A 17,804-nucleotide genomic window follows, 5' to 3' on the forward strand; every position below is an offset into this window, starting at 1 on the left:
TCTCGTGGGCATGTGAGTAGCTGTACTTTAGATGTGCAGGTCAGTCTTATCCTGTATCCAAGTGTTTGGGTAGAGCTTTCCTGAATTGCTTAGTGGGACTTAAATATGTAAGTTCTTCCTAAGCTGCAACTTAATCATCTAAATCTTTTTTTTTCCCTTTAGCCCATAGCAGTGTCAACACATACATATTCAAATGCAGTCTCATCCTTAGCTATCATTATAGTCATCATAGCAGAAGTGTCTTAAGTAAGATTTTGAAGAAGGAAGAAGCTAATGGTCATGTTTTCTTTAATAAGAACTGATCCATTTAATTCAGGGGTGGGCAGTTATTTTGACTAGTGGGCCACTTAATGAGTTTTGGTGAATTGTCAAGGGCTGCACTCATAATCTTTCAGAAGACATCATTTTAACAAATTGGACATAAAAACAAATCATATACTAAAACTCAAACATTTACTATAGCATATTTTAAAATTTTATTTCAGAAAATATTTTTGTCCTGATTTATGGTTTTTTTGACTAGTGTATATAGAGGTGATTGCATAATAGCTCAAAATAAAGTCTTACTCTTGTGTATTGTGTGTGTGTGTGGGCAGGGTTGGATGTGGGGGCTGTGCGTGGAGATGGTTGGTTGTGTATAGATAGGGCTGGGGGGGTAGTGAGTGCACATGTGTGGAGGGGGCTGCCTATGTGTTAGGCTCCAGGAGCCTGCCAGGGGTGGGTGCATGCAGCAGAGCCCACCCAGGGGGGTGCAGTGCTGGTGCAGTCCACCCTACCCCTCATCTGGCCTGCAGCTGTCCCCACAGCACTCCACATGGGGTCACACCCCACCTGGCCCCACCCAGGGTAGCCAGCACCACACATCCCTGCACCTGTTGCCGGCCCCAGCACCTGGCCAGCATACACAGGTCCCTGGTGGAGCTGCTTCCGCTGCTGCTGGGTACTAAGCTTCCTACCCCTCCAGCAACTCTTAGTCCTGCACCTCTGTGGCTGCCTCCCACTCACTCGGCTACCCACAGGTGGCTCCTTATTGTACCAAGTGGGCAGAGTGAATGGAGGGTGATCAGGAACTGAAACCAGAGCCCCATGCACTGGGGCAGGAGCTACCCATCTGCAGCTTCCCCTGTCCCTGGCTGGTGGGCATGTGATGCCTGGCACACATCCCAACAGCTGCTGTTTCCTTGCATTACCTGCTACCTGGAGTGGCAGGAAGAGGAGGAGCTGCTGGTGGCAGGGGGAGCCGAGCAGTACCCAGGTGACTGTAACAGCAACCTTGCTGGGAACCTGTGCACGCTGGCTGGGGCCAAGGCAAAGGCCATCAGTGGGTGTGGGCAGGAGCACAGGGCAGTCTGCCCCAGGCTGCAGCAGGCAGGGCTTGTCCCCAAGCTGGGTGCCACAGGAGGAGTTGGAGGCCAGATGCAATCAGTTGGTGGATCCAGCCCACAGGCTATATTTTACCCACCCCAACTTAATTTCATTTTCTTTTACTTTGAGGTTCAGTTCCTCAGGCACCCTACTATTTCATTCTTAGAATGCCGAGTTGTATCAGCTTGCTTCGGTAATCTGTTCTAAACCTCAGGGTTTTTTCTGGGAAAGTTTTTATAACATTAGCATTTGGAAATCATATGGGTGATAACACTACAGCATTAGTGGATTTAATTTTATGTTGCTAGACACAGTATTCTAAATGGATAGAACTTTTTTTTTCAAATGGAAATCAATAACTTTTTTCTGGTTTGGTTTGTTTCCAAATTTGCAAGTTGCTCTGTTGAGTTAAGCCAGAGAAATATAAAATGGAAATGAAATCAAGTAGACTAATTCACTTCAAAATAATATTTTACTTCATATCTGGTCCCTTTGATTTGATGTCAATTTTAGTAACTTTGAGAATTTGAGTAAATGTTTGTATAATATGTGGCTCAGTCTTCATCATATAAAGTACATATCAAATGCACGCCTTTTATGTATTTCTTGTTAAATCTTTTTCGCTTATGAAAGTTTTAAACTTTAAACCTGGGAACTCCAAGCTTTAATTTCTTGTTCTCTTTGTTCATCATATACTAAATGTGTTAACTTTTGAAGCATAGATTAAGGATGAGTTGAGCTTTCAGGTTAGTTTTAGATTTCTGTATTTTGATAGATCCAAACTGGATTTAGTTGAAATTAATGTTACAATACTCACAAAAGTTAAATGCACAGTTTTCATAAGATTCATGGAAATTTGAGACAGACTTGCTTAATCCATCCCAGGATTTACAGTGAATTTATAGATTCAGGCCCAGTGTTCCAGAGGACGTGGTGGCACCAGTTAGGTTTTTGATATTGCCTGTGCTTTAGTTGTGGCAGGGAGGCAGAGTTAATGGAGCAATCAATACTCTGCCAGATCTTGGGAGGTGGAAGAAAGGATTGCTCTTGCCTTTCTGTCTCTGAGGGGAGGAAGAAAACATCTTGTGTCCTTTTCTTATATCCAAAAGAAAATAGGATCTCTCTCATGTATGCATGCACACACAAAAAACTTCAGCTAGAGAGAAGGCTGTGAGTAAGGAAAGAGGATGTAACATGGATTAAAACCCTAAGAAAAAGAAAACAGGTTAAGAAAATGGGGAGGGGGGAGTGGGGAGAGCTGGACAGAGGCCAAATGAGAAACGTGTTAAAGGGAACAAAGAATAGAATAGAAAGAATAGTTTTTAAGAGGAAATCATTCAAAATTAGACATTACTGAAATTACAGAAAAACTGAACCAAGGAGAGAAATATACCGAAAAAGGTGATGAACATACCAAGACACTGCTCTGTACAAAGGAAGAAAAGAGAAGGAACAACTGATATAACTTTATATTGATATGTTAAACTTGATAGTTAAATTTATTAATAATTATTTAGATTAAAATAATCCACATGTACAAATACTGAGTCTGTGTATGCATATGTTTCGCATATTGAGTGCTTAAATCTTTCCTTAAATGCTGTACAGGATTTGTGTTGCTTAGCTACATCGTCATATAAACAAAACCCTGTTAACCCCTTCTAACTCTCCACTGTTAAATTGGTAGTAGTTCATAAATAATATTTAAAAGATGTAACTGATTTTTGTTTGCAGAAGAACACATTTAAGTGAGGTCTATTCATTGTATTTCTGTACAGTAAGCAAATGGGAGAAAAAGCACTGGGGAGTGGGACCCTGCTGGTGAGAGTGTGCCTTTTATAGAGACCAAAATAAAAAAGGAAACCTCAAGTATTCTTCACTAGCTTTCAAAATAAATGTCAAAGGTAAGCAGATTTAGCACATAAATTCAAAAATGATGTTGAAGGACCAAAAGCATTAATGTAAAAAATTGCCTTAAGCATTTCTCAATGCAAGCAGCAGACCATGATCTTCAATAATGCTTACAGACGCCAGTAGTTACCTGAGAACTGATACTCTGCCACCTCAACAGTGGTGGGAAACACTTGCGTCATTAGAGGGCTCTTTTGATGTCATTCAAGTCTAATTCACCATTAACTATTATAGCTCTACCATTAACATTCTCAAATTAACATTCAAGGTCTGACTTAAAACCACAAAAGCAACTAAATTCCAAGTTAAGGCTGAAGCCCCATCTTTAATTCATTCAGTTGTGCCCTGTATTATAGAGCATGTGGTATGTGGGAACACCCACTGTTTGAAGCCCTTGCTGTATCTAGGCACAATAGAACAATCTAAGGATGGAATTTCAGCCAGAGCCTTGACATTAATTTAACATAGCTTCTTGTGGTTTAATTTTTTCCTATGGGGGACTGTTAAGACAAAAGTAAACCCAAGTCTATCTAGCGGTCATTTTCAATTATACATACAAGAGCATTTTGATAAAATAGTATTAAGTCTTTCTTACTTGTCTGAATAAATCTGAGTAAATTGAAATTTTGTATCCTACCAGTTATTAATTTGGGCTATTAAAATGGTCAGTCATAGATGTTTTGAAATGCAAATTATATTCATAAAATATCCTTATACAAACACAAAAATGTTTCCTGCAGTATGTTTGTCATTGCTTGTTCACAGTCTGATAGTAACCTAAGAAGGGAAAAACCAATTTTCCCCTTTTTTGCTCTGTCAGCTGAACAATTTGTAGATGTGGTAGTTGTTTTCAAGCAAAAGCATTGGGCTGGTTGTTGCCTTTTTTCCTTAAAATTGTTGTGAGTAGCCGATCTTATTCTCTTTCTTTCTTTTCTTTTCTTTTCTTTTCCTGGTTGAAGGACCACTTTGAAAACTCAGAAAAATGTCCTGGGGATCTTATTCATCCTTTAAACACAGTGGGAAAGGTGTTAGGAGAAAAGAACCCTTTTATAAAGTTTCAAGAATGTATTTTAAGTGGTATTAAGAAGAGCCAAACAGGGAATATTTGATATAGTCAAATAAAATATCATCCTTTTATCCCCTTAAACCAAAATTTAATTTAGTCCTTGGTCACAAATATTTAATGCTTTTAATTATGCTAATTTTCCAGTCACCTGTGATCTTGCAGATTAGAACAAGAGCCTAACTTTCAGTGTAGAAAAAGCAACAAAAAAACCCAAATAAACCTTAAGTTTCTTTGCGAAGCAACTTTTTATTATTCAAGAACCATCATTGGCCTAAGGCATGTATCAAAAAAGGACATATGCTGGATGTAAAGTGAAAGAGTAAAGAGCAACTGAAAAAGGGGCAGCTTCAGTAAAGCTTCTAGGTTGCCATGTTCTACCCGGTAAAACTTAGCATGTACCCTCTGTTTCTCACCACAGCAGAACTATGTTTTCTGTTCTGACCTTTGCAACAAGGTATTCTGGATTGCTGGGCATAATAGCCCCAAACCTACAGACATAATTAATTGGAAAGAAACTGTTTAAACTAGGCAATCAAGGAAAATAATTCAGCAATCCTGATTCAAAATTTAATGGCACACTCATAACACAGAGTAGCTTGTCAAAGAAAATTTGTGGCAAACAGTATTCCCCATGTTGTTTACCAGGAGTGGATATGTTGGCTTCATATAGTGAGTTCAGGGAAGAAGACCTAGTTTCTTCATTGCCTGGATAGAAAAAAATGGGATTTTACCAAATATCTAATGGCTAGACTAAATACAGAAGACAGGCAAAAGATAGGGCAGAAAGGCCCCTTAGAGACCAGCTCTTTCAGAGTGGCATAAGCTTTTGTAGGCTACAGTCTACTTTGTCATAGCACCTGACAAAATAGTCACTTGCGAAAGCTCATGTCTCTCTGAACAAGTTAGTGTCAAAGGGACTACTACCCTGTCCTTCCTTCTGCCTGACTTGAGATAATACAGTTAACTACCGTATTTATTCAAATATAGATGACCTTCACAATGAGATGACCCCCCCCCCCAGGGCATAGGATTCTGTACATGGAAAATGTATAAATTTGTCATAATTTTCCAGACAAGGCTCTTTGGGTGAATCTGATATCTTTTATTAGACCAGCTTAAATAGTTGGAGGAAAAAAAGGAGTCTGTCCGCTGCCCAGCTTGGTCCCAATTATGTCAGAGCAGAGCGGTGTAGGAAACAGCCCTCCTCAGACTCCCAGCAGTGGCCAGCAGATCAGATAGGCTTGATTGGCAGGCTGGATGTGGCTTACAGGCTGTATTTTGCCTACCCCTGATCTCAGTTCACTATTTATTGGATCTTCAAAAGAACTTGGACAACGGCTAAAGTAAAATCAAAGTATTCTAAGGTTGGCAGAAAAGTGGGGTGCTAGCGCATGCTTGCAGTGGCTCAGGCTAGAACCTGGGGCGTGCTTGAGCAGACCTCCTTTTCTGCAAGGAGCTGAGCTGAGGGGGGGCATGGCCAGGCCTCGGCATAACTATCTCATTAGGGTTGTCTGCCTGCATGGTCCCAGGCTTTTCCCTGCTGGCTGCGCAAGGGGCGAGAGTGTTGCTAGCCCCCAGCAACTAGCACTCCGAGGCAAATGGTGGGGGGGAGGTGCAGTGTATGCATCTGTTGATGATATGAAGCTTTTCAATCTCCCTCCCTGCTTCCTCATACTAGCTGCAGCAAACTGACAGGCAAGCAAGCCATCTGGGGGCTGATAGTGAGAGTCTTTATTACCCGATTAGCAAAACAATGGCTTCTCTCCATTATTTCAAGTTTCTTAACTAGCTTACTGGCTTACCTGTTGATTAGCTCCAAATAGCCCTAAGCAGACACTCTTCTGTCTGCCTGTCCCAATGAAATTGGAGAAAGACGCACACAGACATCTCTCAGTATTAGCTAGCATACCACATGCCTAGGGTCTGGGCTGGGTTCCATGCTGTGGGAGGTGAGAGGGAGCGGGATAGAATTTCCTGCTTGAGCAGGAAGGGGGGTAGGGGGAAGCCAAGCAGACCCTGCTGTGTTTGCAGTCTCTGCTGGAGCCTTACACAGCATTAGCTAGTATACCACACGCTGGCTATGGTCCATGCTATGGCAGAGAGGAGGAAGGGATCCCTACTTAAGCAGCGAGTGGCAAGGGGGCAGGGGGACGGGACACAGGGAAGCCAGCAGACCCTGCTGTGCCTGCAAGTCTGCCAGACCTCTGGCCAGGGGGCAGAGGGCAGGGGCCAGCTCTGCTGTGGAGCAGAGAGCTCTGCCCAGCCCAGAGATCATGCTGGGAAACTGAGGGATTCTGATTTAACTTAAATCAGCAAGGGATCTGGGACCGACATTGCATAAACTGGTTTGACCCAAATCAGTTAAGTCTGATACTGCATTCAACCAGCTTTATCTCAAACTGGTTTCAGCCATTTTCAGACTGGTTTATATGCACTGAATATCTGTTCTGTTACAGGTTTAAACCAGTTTCTGGTCATTTAAACTGGTTTATATATCATTTATCTGTCCCTAGCCCAAGAGTCTTGCCTAACTGCTGTCTGAACTGCTGCCAGAGGTCTGAGTTGGGGCCTCCTCCTACCTTTGTTGGGTCACTCGCAGAGAGGCAGAATTGGACTGAGTTTGCTGCTCAGCAGATGCATCAAATAAAATAACGGTACTCATTTAGCAGCATAAATACTAATCTAAAACACTTTGTCATTTAAAATGATAGCTTAAATAACGTAACCATGAGAGTCCATACTTTTAAATTGATTTTTATTTTCCTAATACCTACAGCGTGAGTTGTGGACTACAGCCTAACGGTGCTGTATGCTATACAAAACAAAAATGTTCGCTGCCCCACAGAGCTTACCACCTAGGATTAGAGGAGTATTGACTGATGCACAGGGAGTACTGGAAAGCAATGACATGTTACTGTGCTGAGAACGCTGCCTATCATGCTGACCAGCAACCCAGCTGGTATGTTTTGTATGCATTTTGAGAGTAGAATAGGTGAGGTTTGAAGGAGCAGAATGAGAAAACTTGCACATGGTTTAGGAGAGCTTCTGCCAGAGAGTGGGGGAGTATCAGAAAGCTGAGTAGTATGTTTCTTTTTTGCTCGTACATGGTGTATGAGAGGACTTGATAGATTTGATGCATAGGTTTTTGGGGGGAAGGTTGTGGAGGGCTGTTCTTTTTTGTTTAGTTTTTTTGATTTTATGTTTTTTGCTTGCTGATATTCAGTGCCAAGGAAAAGAAACTTACCTAACTAAGAAAGTAACTTTTCCAGACTGTTGACATGTCTGTGCTTGTTTAATGCCTAAAACATTCCAAGAGAAATGCTTATTTCTGGGGACACAAAAATACAATCTCGCACCTTGGAAAAGTAGAGATGGATAAAGAAAGCACCTGCTGGACAGGTTAGACACTTTTTTAATTTGTCACTGGGCAAGGATGAATTGAATTAGCATTTGTACAAAATTTGAAATACCTTTGTTTTTAATTCTAGTTCTGCAGGGTCTTGGACTTTAAGTCTCTTCCAGCAACTATGTTTTCAATAAATGTATGTGTTGAGCAACACATCTCAAAAACAGTAAAGTGTAAGAAGCTTCAGATGGATAAAAAATTATCTGTTTAGTGACCTCTGGGAGGAATGGTCCCAACCTCTTATCTTTGCTATGTGCCCGGCACTGTGGGCCCCAGGCCACTGGAGAGGAACTGCAGGCAGGGGGCAGCAGGTGCTGCTGAGCTACTAGGGCTCCTGCCCAGCTAGACTGTACAGACCCGTGGCTTCCTCTTGCCCCCACAGACAAGGGCTGGGGCTGCAGACCTCTCCTGTGCCCGATCCTGCTGACACAGGGAGGGAGGTGCCAGGCATGCTGCACTCGTGCCACTGAAGCTTGGGCCTGACCTGGCCTGGAAGGCTCCTCTGCAGTGCTGGGCTTGGCCCCCTCTGCTCACTCTAGGGAAATGGGGGGTCTGGTACCAGTGGAGTTTGCCTCCTGCCCTTGGTACTGGGGCCATGTGGAGCTTGGCCCAGCCCTGAGGTGGGGCTGTGTATGGCTTATTCAGCCCAAAGAGGCACTATGGTGGCTGGCACAGACAGCACCAGGCCTGAGTGGTCACCATTAGCCCCTTGTACAGTGAGCGCAGCCCTAGAGAGTTCCTGAGTGGCAGCAGCATAGTAGGGATCCCGGGGGGCAGCATTAGGGCTGCAACAGCAGCCTCTCAGACTGAAGCCGCTGTGCTGCCAGCCCTCCAAGTGACCTTGGGGCTGTACTCACTGGGCCATAAACAACCCCTCAGGCATGGCACAGCCTGTTCCAGCTGCCACGGTACCTCCTCGGGCTGAGCCAGCCACGTGCTCAGCCCCTCCTCAGGGCAAGGCCAGGCCCTGTGCAGGCCCAGCACTATGGGCCAGAGGGGGAAGGCTGCAGTGCACCCAGTAGGGGCTGCCCCACTGGGACCAGAACGACCTTCACCTAGGGCAAGCTGGGGAGGTCCCAGCCTGCCAGCATGGAGGATCCTTCCAGGTCCAGGCCACAGCAGCTCAAGCACAGCAGGAGATGCAGAGAGCTCGTCACTCTGCCCATGCCCCATCAGTGCAGGGGGGGCCAGGCAAACCCACTGTGGGGCCAGGAGTCTTGTTGCTGTGGTGGAAAGGCCCTGCCTGACCTCTGTGTGGGGCCCAGCACCTCCCTCCCACTCTGTGACAGTGGGATCTGGGCATAGGAGAGGTCTGCAGCCCCAGGCCTTGCCCACAGGAGCAAGGGGATGCCACAGCTCTGCAACTGGGCAGCACCCCAGCCGCTTAGTCGCACCTGCCATCCCCTGCCAGCAGCCTGGGGCCTATACAGTGCCAGGCACAGGATGAAGATATAAGGGGCTGGGGCCATTCCGACCAAAGGTCACTAAACTGTAAATGATAAACAACAAATTATTTAAATATAATCCTTTTTAACCATTTATATCTCTATTAAATACATGCTCATTGCTTTCCCAAAACCCAATTTAAATTCATTCAAAAGCAGGCCAATGGATATGGCTGGTGTTGAATTAGCATCAGGTAAATTTGTTATCAATTTATTATCAAACCTTACATGGTGTAAAAGTGTGTAGTATATTTTGGACAAAAAGCCCAGTATCAAAAAGTTTTTGAAACCATTGTCCAGTTGAAATTATAAATCAGTATTGGGGGATCCAAATACATAACAAAAGTTCCATTTCATTGCCTAAGCTCTAAAAAATTGATGGATGTTATATTAAGAGATCCCTCAAGTAACTAAACAATGCTAAGGATCAAAGATACTCGGAGAAGCATCTGTTGGCACAGTTAGCTGTTGACAGTACTAGTTTGTAATTATTTATCTGGGTCAACTGAGGTAGAGATATATTTTTTTTATTACTATCTGACATTACATGCGAAATGCTCTAGTTTTATTTTGGGGTTTCAGTTGTTTCAGTTCCATACCCTATCTCATAAAACTTTACTGTATCTTTTATCAAATGCATTCAGGAAATGGCAACAGCAACAGTTAATCATTTTTAGAAAAACACAAAGGATAGGAAAAATCCCAGCAAGCAGCACCAAGGAAAATAATTTATTTTCTTGATCTTTGTGACTAACATTTCCTCTAGCCTTTTTTTTTTTTTTTTTTTTATGTAATTCATCAATGACACCTTTAAATATGGTTAAAAACAATATAAATGAAACCCATTTTTGGACACATGCCAGTATTTTTCTTTTGCTATTTTGAATAGATCCATAAATATCAGGAAAAATTAAAATAGTATATTAGAAATCATTTGTTACACTCAGTGGTAATTTGACACAATTAGTCTTGTCAGACAGTTGAGCCAAAATCAGTATAACTTTCCAGAAGACAAGATTTGATAAAAGAGGCTTTAAAAGAAATATAGACTAATCTGAGGACACAAAATAGAGGATCAAATTCAAAGAGAATGAAATATTTTCAAATATTTTTTTTCCTTTTAATTTAGACAATCTGCCTATTTTAGGGTTCCCTCTAGTGTCCATCACTCTGCTCAGCTTTTTGGTCCTACAGGTTGGATGAGTGGCACAGGGCTGGTCTGTAGGCTGGATTCCTTGTGGGGTCACCACTCTGTGCCAGCCCAGTCCCACAAAGCATGTCCTAGTTTGCAAGACCATGCTGTCTTGCCCACTGGGCTCTCCACAAGGAGGAGTGGGGGGTGGGAGAGTGAGAGAGAGCATGCACACACTTTCTAAATCATACTTATTTTGGTTCAGAGCTTTGTAAAAGAATAACAGCTCTGGAACTGCTATATTACTAAGATTTTTAGGATGTGCCAACCTTTAATGTCCATAACCATCTTTCATGAAAATATACCATTGAAAGAGTCACGTTTAGCATATCGCTTTGTGTTTTTTCTCAATTAGTATGGTCCCCTTCCAGGCCTTCAGTGGTTGAAAGTCTGCCCTATGCTGCTATGTGAATGAAATAGAATGCACAGGGTATTAAAGAACTGTTAATGTTTCATTTTGCATTATGCTCTCTGCACAGTCACCACTGCCAGATTATACCAACTAAAGATTTAGCCCGTAACTTCAGAACTTGGGGTAATAAAGGAAAGGTTTTTTTACAGAACCCAAATGGTTCTTTTAGCGTCTAACATCCTTAAACTAGATAGAATTGTTGTGTGACCAAAATTTTTGCCCCCTTCAACCCATTTTTTTTTAACTTTGTGACATGGCTTTTAAATTATTAAAACTTCAACCCTTATTTGACTGTTGCATTTTAGTGTTGTTTCCCATTTTTCATTAGACAGTCCCTCAGAATTTAGAATCTAATTTCAATGGCCAGAATTAAGCTTTTCCTCTTGATGGCAAGTTAGATTTTGCAACATAGATAAAAATCTATTTTTATTTAAATCAGATTTTTTATTTCATCGTTTGCTTTTGTGAAGATGCTTTTTAAAAAAAATAAACCTATATAGTTTTTATTTAAAATATGTTGAAGCTCGAAGATATCATCATGGAATAGGGATTATAACTTCTAATTATATACTATTTAAGACTATATTCAGGTAACCTTTTTAGAAAAGTTTTATAAATAGGTTACAGCAGGGCATGGACTATATTAGGGGCTCAAACTTACGGGTTTCCCAAGGAGTGGTCTATATGTTAGTAAATATTGAAGAAAGCCACTCTACCCAATGGAACGCAGTGCTCGGTCTAGAAGATCCCATTAAGCATCTCTGTGATACTTAGTTTCAGCTCTCAAAGTGCATATGTGTATCCAGAAATAACATCCTCCTTAACAATATTATATGCAGATGAGAGAGAACAGACCTGATTACCTACCCATCAACCTCCTCTTGTGTCTCTGCAAGTTTGGTTACACAGAGTCAAGTCCTTAACTTTCTCTAAAAGTGCACAGTTTCAAGAAGTTAAATGAATAAAGGATATCACACAAGAATGTACTTTTTATAGAAAACAGTGATTAAATTGAGGCTCCCTGACCCTTGATTTAAATCATGATTTAAATCTATTTGATTTAAATCAAATCCACCCTGTAATTGTTCAAGACTTTTAGTCATGCCAGTCTAGATTGTACATTTTAGTGGTCAGAGTGCCACTAGAACAAGGAAGAAATTATTTTTTAATGTTTTTCCATCTGAATGCACATAAGGAATATGGTAGTGGTTTTAAATATCCTTTATCGGATCTTTCTCTTTTACATCTCTGCACCCTATCATACACAATATTCCACTTATTTTAGTGTGGCACCAGTAAATATCAGAAAGCAGGAAAACAAGGTACTAACAAGTCACCTGTAGGACTGGGTCCAACTTTCAGCCAAAATGGCCCATTTTTGTTAATGGTGCAAAATTTTTGTGGAGTTGAGAGAGATTCAGTGTTGCTAAGACCAAACATTCAGAAATTATACAGTAGACCCCAAAATATCACCGAGTGGTCTTTAAACTCAGGGAGTTTTTTAATGATTTTTTGGCATGTAGCAGAGTTTTTGACCTTTTAGGATTCATACTACATAATAAAGGAAAGGCTAGAAATTTTCTGATGAGAAAACATAATGACACTACTCCAGAAGTTAAAAGATTTAGGGAAAACAAAATGTTGCAAGATGCAGAATCAAATTACAAGAATTTGCAAAAGCAGTGTGTTTCATTGTAAGGATTGACTGTTAGCTAAAGATGCTTAGTATAAAAGCTTTCTTAAGAAATGGGATTTGTTTCCAAAAATGTTTCACAAGCATACAAAGCAAAATTCATATCAGGAGTACAGTCCACTGAAATATATATTCACAATTTTGCTAAATTCTATTTTCATGCATCAAGTATGTCCAGAATCAAACTTGCATACTTAAATTGATTATTGTTGAAGTTTAGTATTTTTATTATCACTAAAAAGGTATGTACTAGATAGGGCTCAAACAAATATTGCAGTATTTTAGTAACCTGAAAATCCAATTGGTATGGACAGTTGCATAATTGGATTAACTTTGTTTTTTTCCATAAACTTTTACTATTTTGTTTGTGCAAAAAAGATTATCTTTCATTCCATAATTTCAATTAAAACACCACTATAGAACAATTTTCTATTCTTAAATTTCCTTCAGGGCACAAACTGTTGACATTATTATGAGAAGATGATGGCTTTAATAAGAATACTGAATGTTAATACTCCACAAATATGAACTATTTACTTGATATCTGAACCAGCATTTGTTGAAGCTTGTTAACAAGACAGTTCTATAGTCACTAGTCCAAAAAGTTTTAAACAGAAGAACACAGGAGGAATTGAGACTTTTGTTACATTAAACTTGTTTTTTCCCCGCAGAGTATGTGAATCTGATTAGTAAAAGAATAAAAATGCTATTTATATCGTGAGCTCCCCTTTCCCTTTTCATGTGCGAGATGAAGCTTTGAAGGAATACTGATTGCTTGAAACATGGCCACTGTATAGGTAGTTAAAAAGTGGCTTATGGTGCTAACTTACCCTTGACTCCCTCTTCCTGAAAAATTTTAGGTTTCCAGAAACATTTGCTAATTCTAAGTTTTGTTTTCCCCATCCCTGCTGCTCTGTGAAAGGCACAAGGAAGCAAAGGAAAAAGACTAATGATGCAAGAAAGAAAGTGACCCTGATTATATGACCGTGTCAGGTGTGAACTTAAACATTTTGCTGTAGATCATGTTTCCACTTAAAAATAGTAATGGAATTTATAGACTATAAGAAATTTTTAGTGTTACAGTCTATAAAAACAACTGATATTAAAGCAACACTCCATATTAGACAAGGAACTATAATGGAAGGTTACACTTGGTTAGGCTGTGGTTGTGTCAAGGTTGACTGTGTAGTTTATTTAATACAGGGTCCCTGGCGGCTGGCTGGCCTACCCTACTTGGACGCAGGGAAGTGGTATGCAGCATGGAGTAATCTATGGTGGCAGCCCTGCGCCACTGCTTCTAGGGAGGGAAGGGAAGTTTGCAACCCCCTTGTCACAGTATCAAAATGTTTGAGAACCGCTGATCTAATAGGTTAGACAATAGATTTGTATAGGGCAGTTGGATAGGAATGATCCTGCCTCATAATGTCCTACTTTTATGCGATTAGGTGATTACTTCCGTAACATTTATATTAATCTGTTTACAGACATGGAAACCCATCCCCTCTCCCCCTCCCCCCCCAAAAAACAGGGCTGTATTTTAAGCTTGGTGTGTGTCCGCAATGAGCACAGCACTTGTCCAAAAGAGGCATCACGTTAGTTTGATCCAGCTCGCCCAACGTCTGTATAGACTGCACACTTCAGCAGGGCTTTTTGACCCCACAGTAATACTCAATCTATAGAGATGCTGGGGAGCAGGGTCAAACTAAAGTGCTTCCTCTTCCAGTAAAGCACCAGGTTTTGGGGGTTTTTTTCTCTTTTTCGTGTCTGTCAGCAGTCTTCATGCCTAAGCATTGTACAGATATTTGAGATCATGCAGTTTGGAACATTCTTCAGATTTGTTTCTTCACAGTGTAAGCACATGACTTATTTTCATAAATCTTTCTATAGCATCTACTATGCCTGAGACTGTTGTAAAATATATAATAGAGCGGGGTGGGTAGCCATGTTTCCAACTGAGGAAAATTGCAAAATATCAAAAATGTTTTTGTCCTACGTGGGGCACAAAATTCAACTAAAATCTTCCATGAACAATTTGGGTCATTGAAACTTCCTTTCAGTTTCAGCCATTTGTAATTTTTTTAAGTTTTCTTTCCTGATCATGAGTTTACATTTTGAAATGAAAAGTCTTTTTGAACCAGAAAACTGGAATATTTCAGTTGTGAAACTGTATGGTTTAAATGTTAAATTTAACTTTTACAGAAATTATTTGAGTAAAATTTTTATTGGAACCAGAACTTTTCCCATTAAAAGGGTTTGTTTTGTTGAATTAGCATTTTCTGAAAAAAAAAATTGCCAAAAATTTTTAACCGGCTTGAAAAAATAATAGGTAAAGATAGGAGGTCTTTGGGTCTCATTTTAGATTTTCTTGTTTTTTTCCATTCTTTTTCATAACACTTACACTATTTAAATGTAGCGATTAGGGTTAACATTGTTGGTGAAGAATTGTTTTGTGGCATGTGTTCATATACGTATGTCATCCTATTTTGGAGTGTCATTTCTCTCTGCATTCAGTTCTCTCTGAAACTTGAAAAGATGATGTTTATATCTTGCTTTGACTATTTCCAAGTTCTTCCTCCTCCTGTCACTGTTGCTGCTTCTGCAGCATTAACTCTGTTTTTGACACACATCTCACAATATTTGGTGGTTTCTCTTTAAGCAGTAGCTCCTAGAGTTAAGTAATTGTGTGAGAATTTTAACATTAAATGGGAGGAAAAAAACTAAGAGCTTGAAGAAATAAACCCTAAATTTTCCCCAAATACAAATTACATAAAAAAGGCATAATTTAATTAATTTATTTTTTAATCTCCTGACTTTGGAGGCATTATTGACCATTTTGATTTATGATATTGTTTCTGTCATTCTTCATTCTCTTTGCTGTCATTCCCATTACTTCTGTTGTCTAAAACCAAAGCCCACACATTCACTAGGATACCACTCTTCCTATATGATATTCACAGTCATTTCTTCATTGTTAGACAAGTAACTTCATGATTGACTGAAATGATTTGAACTGCACACTATTTAGTCCTTTGTTATGAATGACCCTGAGGGGAGAGACAAGACCCTTTAGCCAGGCTTTGGTCCCAGCGGGAGCATTGGCACATGCCAGTCAGTCTCCAGCCTTGGCAGTAGCCAACACCTAATGCTTTTGGGAAGGCTTAAAAGCCCTGATCTACCCTGACACAGCATATAGCAGAAATGGTGGAAGAGTAACCAGCAATGCCCAGAAGCATCGGAAATACCATGGTAGGACATATGAGCATAGATCATCCCCAAACAGTTGCTATCCAACCTCTTCCTGAATACCACTAGTGATGCAGAGTCCACAACTTCCCTAGGCAGTCTATTCCATTGCCTCCTTATTCTAACAGTGAAAACATTTTTTCTGGGTATTCAATCTAAACTTATTCTGCCACAGCTTCTAGCCATTGATCTGCATCCTCCTCTGCAGCAAAAGAGAAAATGTATTTTCCCTCTTCTTTATGGCACCCTTCAAGTATATGAAGATTGCTATCGTGTCCCCTTGTAAGCACCTGCATATTTCCAATTTCCCAGTATGTATGTGCCTGTGTATGCTAATCTTGGACCCTTGGGGTGTCTATACATGTGCTCTGGGGAGTGGGGAATGCTTTAATTAGAGTAGCTCCAAAAGCTGCTCTAATTAAAGTGCCCAAAGCATCTTATGTATCAGTGTCCACATGCTTTAAAATGGCAGTGGGGGCACTTTAACTAAAGCTTATTAAGAGACGCTGGAGTCTGCTAGAGTATGGTAATTGCCATGCTCCAGTAGACTCAATTATTTAAGCCTACTCTGACATGCTGTAATTACAGCACGTTGGAGCAGCCTCACTGCTCGTGTATAGGCACTCCTAAATGCTAAAAGTGTTGAGAACATGAATCTGTTACCATGAGACTGTTGCCACAAACATACTTTAGAAACTAGTTAACCCTTGCCATTCCCCTGGACCATTGTTTTCATGCAATATATACTCTTCGTATGAGCCGATTTCTAAAAGCAAATTTCTTAATATCATTCTCTAGCCATCAACTATCACCTCCTGTGTCTTGCATCTAATGCTTCTGTGGATGCATCCCAAAACTATATTTGCCTTTTCAGCAGCTGTATCACGCTGCAGACTTATGTTGAGTTTGTAGTCTACCAAGACTCCCAAGTCCTTTTCCATCGAGCTAGGTGTCACCCATATTTGGATTTTTGGATATTCCTCCCAAAGTGTAGCACCTTGCATTTTTCTTCACTGAACTTCATCCTATTATCTCTAGTTCAGCTTTCTAATCTGTCCTTCTGAATTGTGTTCACATTCTCCAACATGTTTGCAGTCCTTCCCAGTTTTGTGTTGTCTGCAAACTTGCTCAAGAAGCTTTCTGTGCCAGTATCCAAATCATTAATAAACACATTGAACAGCACTGATTCCAGGACAGAACCCTATGGGACTCCACTCAAAACCTCCTTCCATTTTGGTATGGACCTGTTAACAATTACCCTTTTGAGCAGCATGGAAGACAGACGTGTACCCAAGGACATGCTGCAGTAAAAGCTGAGTTATCCGGCACCATACAAGCTGGCATGCTCTGTTAACCGGCATGCTGGCTTGTAAGGAAAAAGTGAAACCAGAAGTGCCCACCATGGCACTTCCAGTTTCACGGAGCCCCCACAGCCCAGGGGAAAGCAGCCTGCGCTGCCAAGCCCCCATGACTCAGGGCATAGCAGCCTGTGCAGGTCCCCCCTCCCTGTTCCACAGGGCCTACAGGAGGGGCGGCGATGTGGCGGGAAAGGTGGCAACATCCCAGATGCAGCAGGACAGGCGGCAGTCTGAACAGGCAAAGAAGCCTGTTCGGGCCTCTCAGTTATCCAGCATATTTTGTTATTCGGCCCCCTCCATTCCCCCTGGGTGTTGGATAACAAAGGTTTTACTGTATATGGAGAGTTGTCGGAGGGAACAAGAACAACAGGACATCCTAACCTTTGCTACAAAGATGCATGTAACCAGGGCTTCAAAGTCCACAGCAGGAATTGGCTCCAACAGCTTGAAGAGAAAAGAATCCATAGGAAGCAAGCAGCTCCTGAACCACCCAACCATGAGACGCAGACTTGCAACCACTGCTACAGATCATGCAAATCTGAGATTGGACTGTTCAGTCACATGAGACACTACAAACCATCTGCATTGTAGGCTGCAATATCCACGATCCTCTCATAGGTGAAAGGATGCTAAAAAGCTTGCAGCTATTGAATCGCTTATCTAGTTACCATGTGGTACTTTTATCCAGCCCATGTTTCTCCAATATGTTTATG

Source organism: Crocodylus porosus, unplaced genomic scaffold, assembly GCF_001723895.1.
Source record: "Crocodylus porosus isolate Cpor-Errol unplaced genomic scaffold, CroPor_comp1, whole genome shotgun sequence".
Classification (NCBI taxonomy): domain Eukaryota; kingdom Metazoa; phylum Chordata; order Crocodylia; family Crocodylidae; genus Crocodylus; species Crocodylus porosus.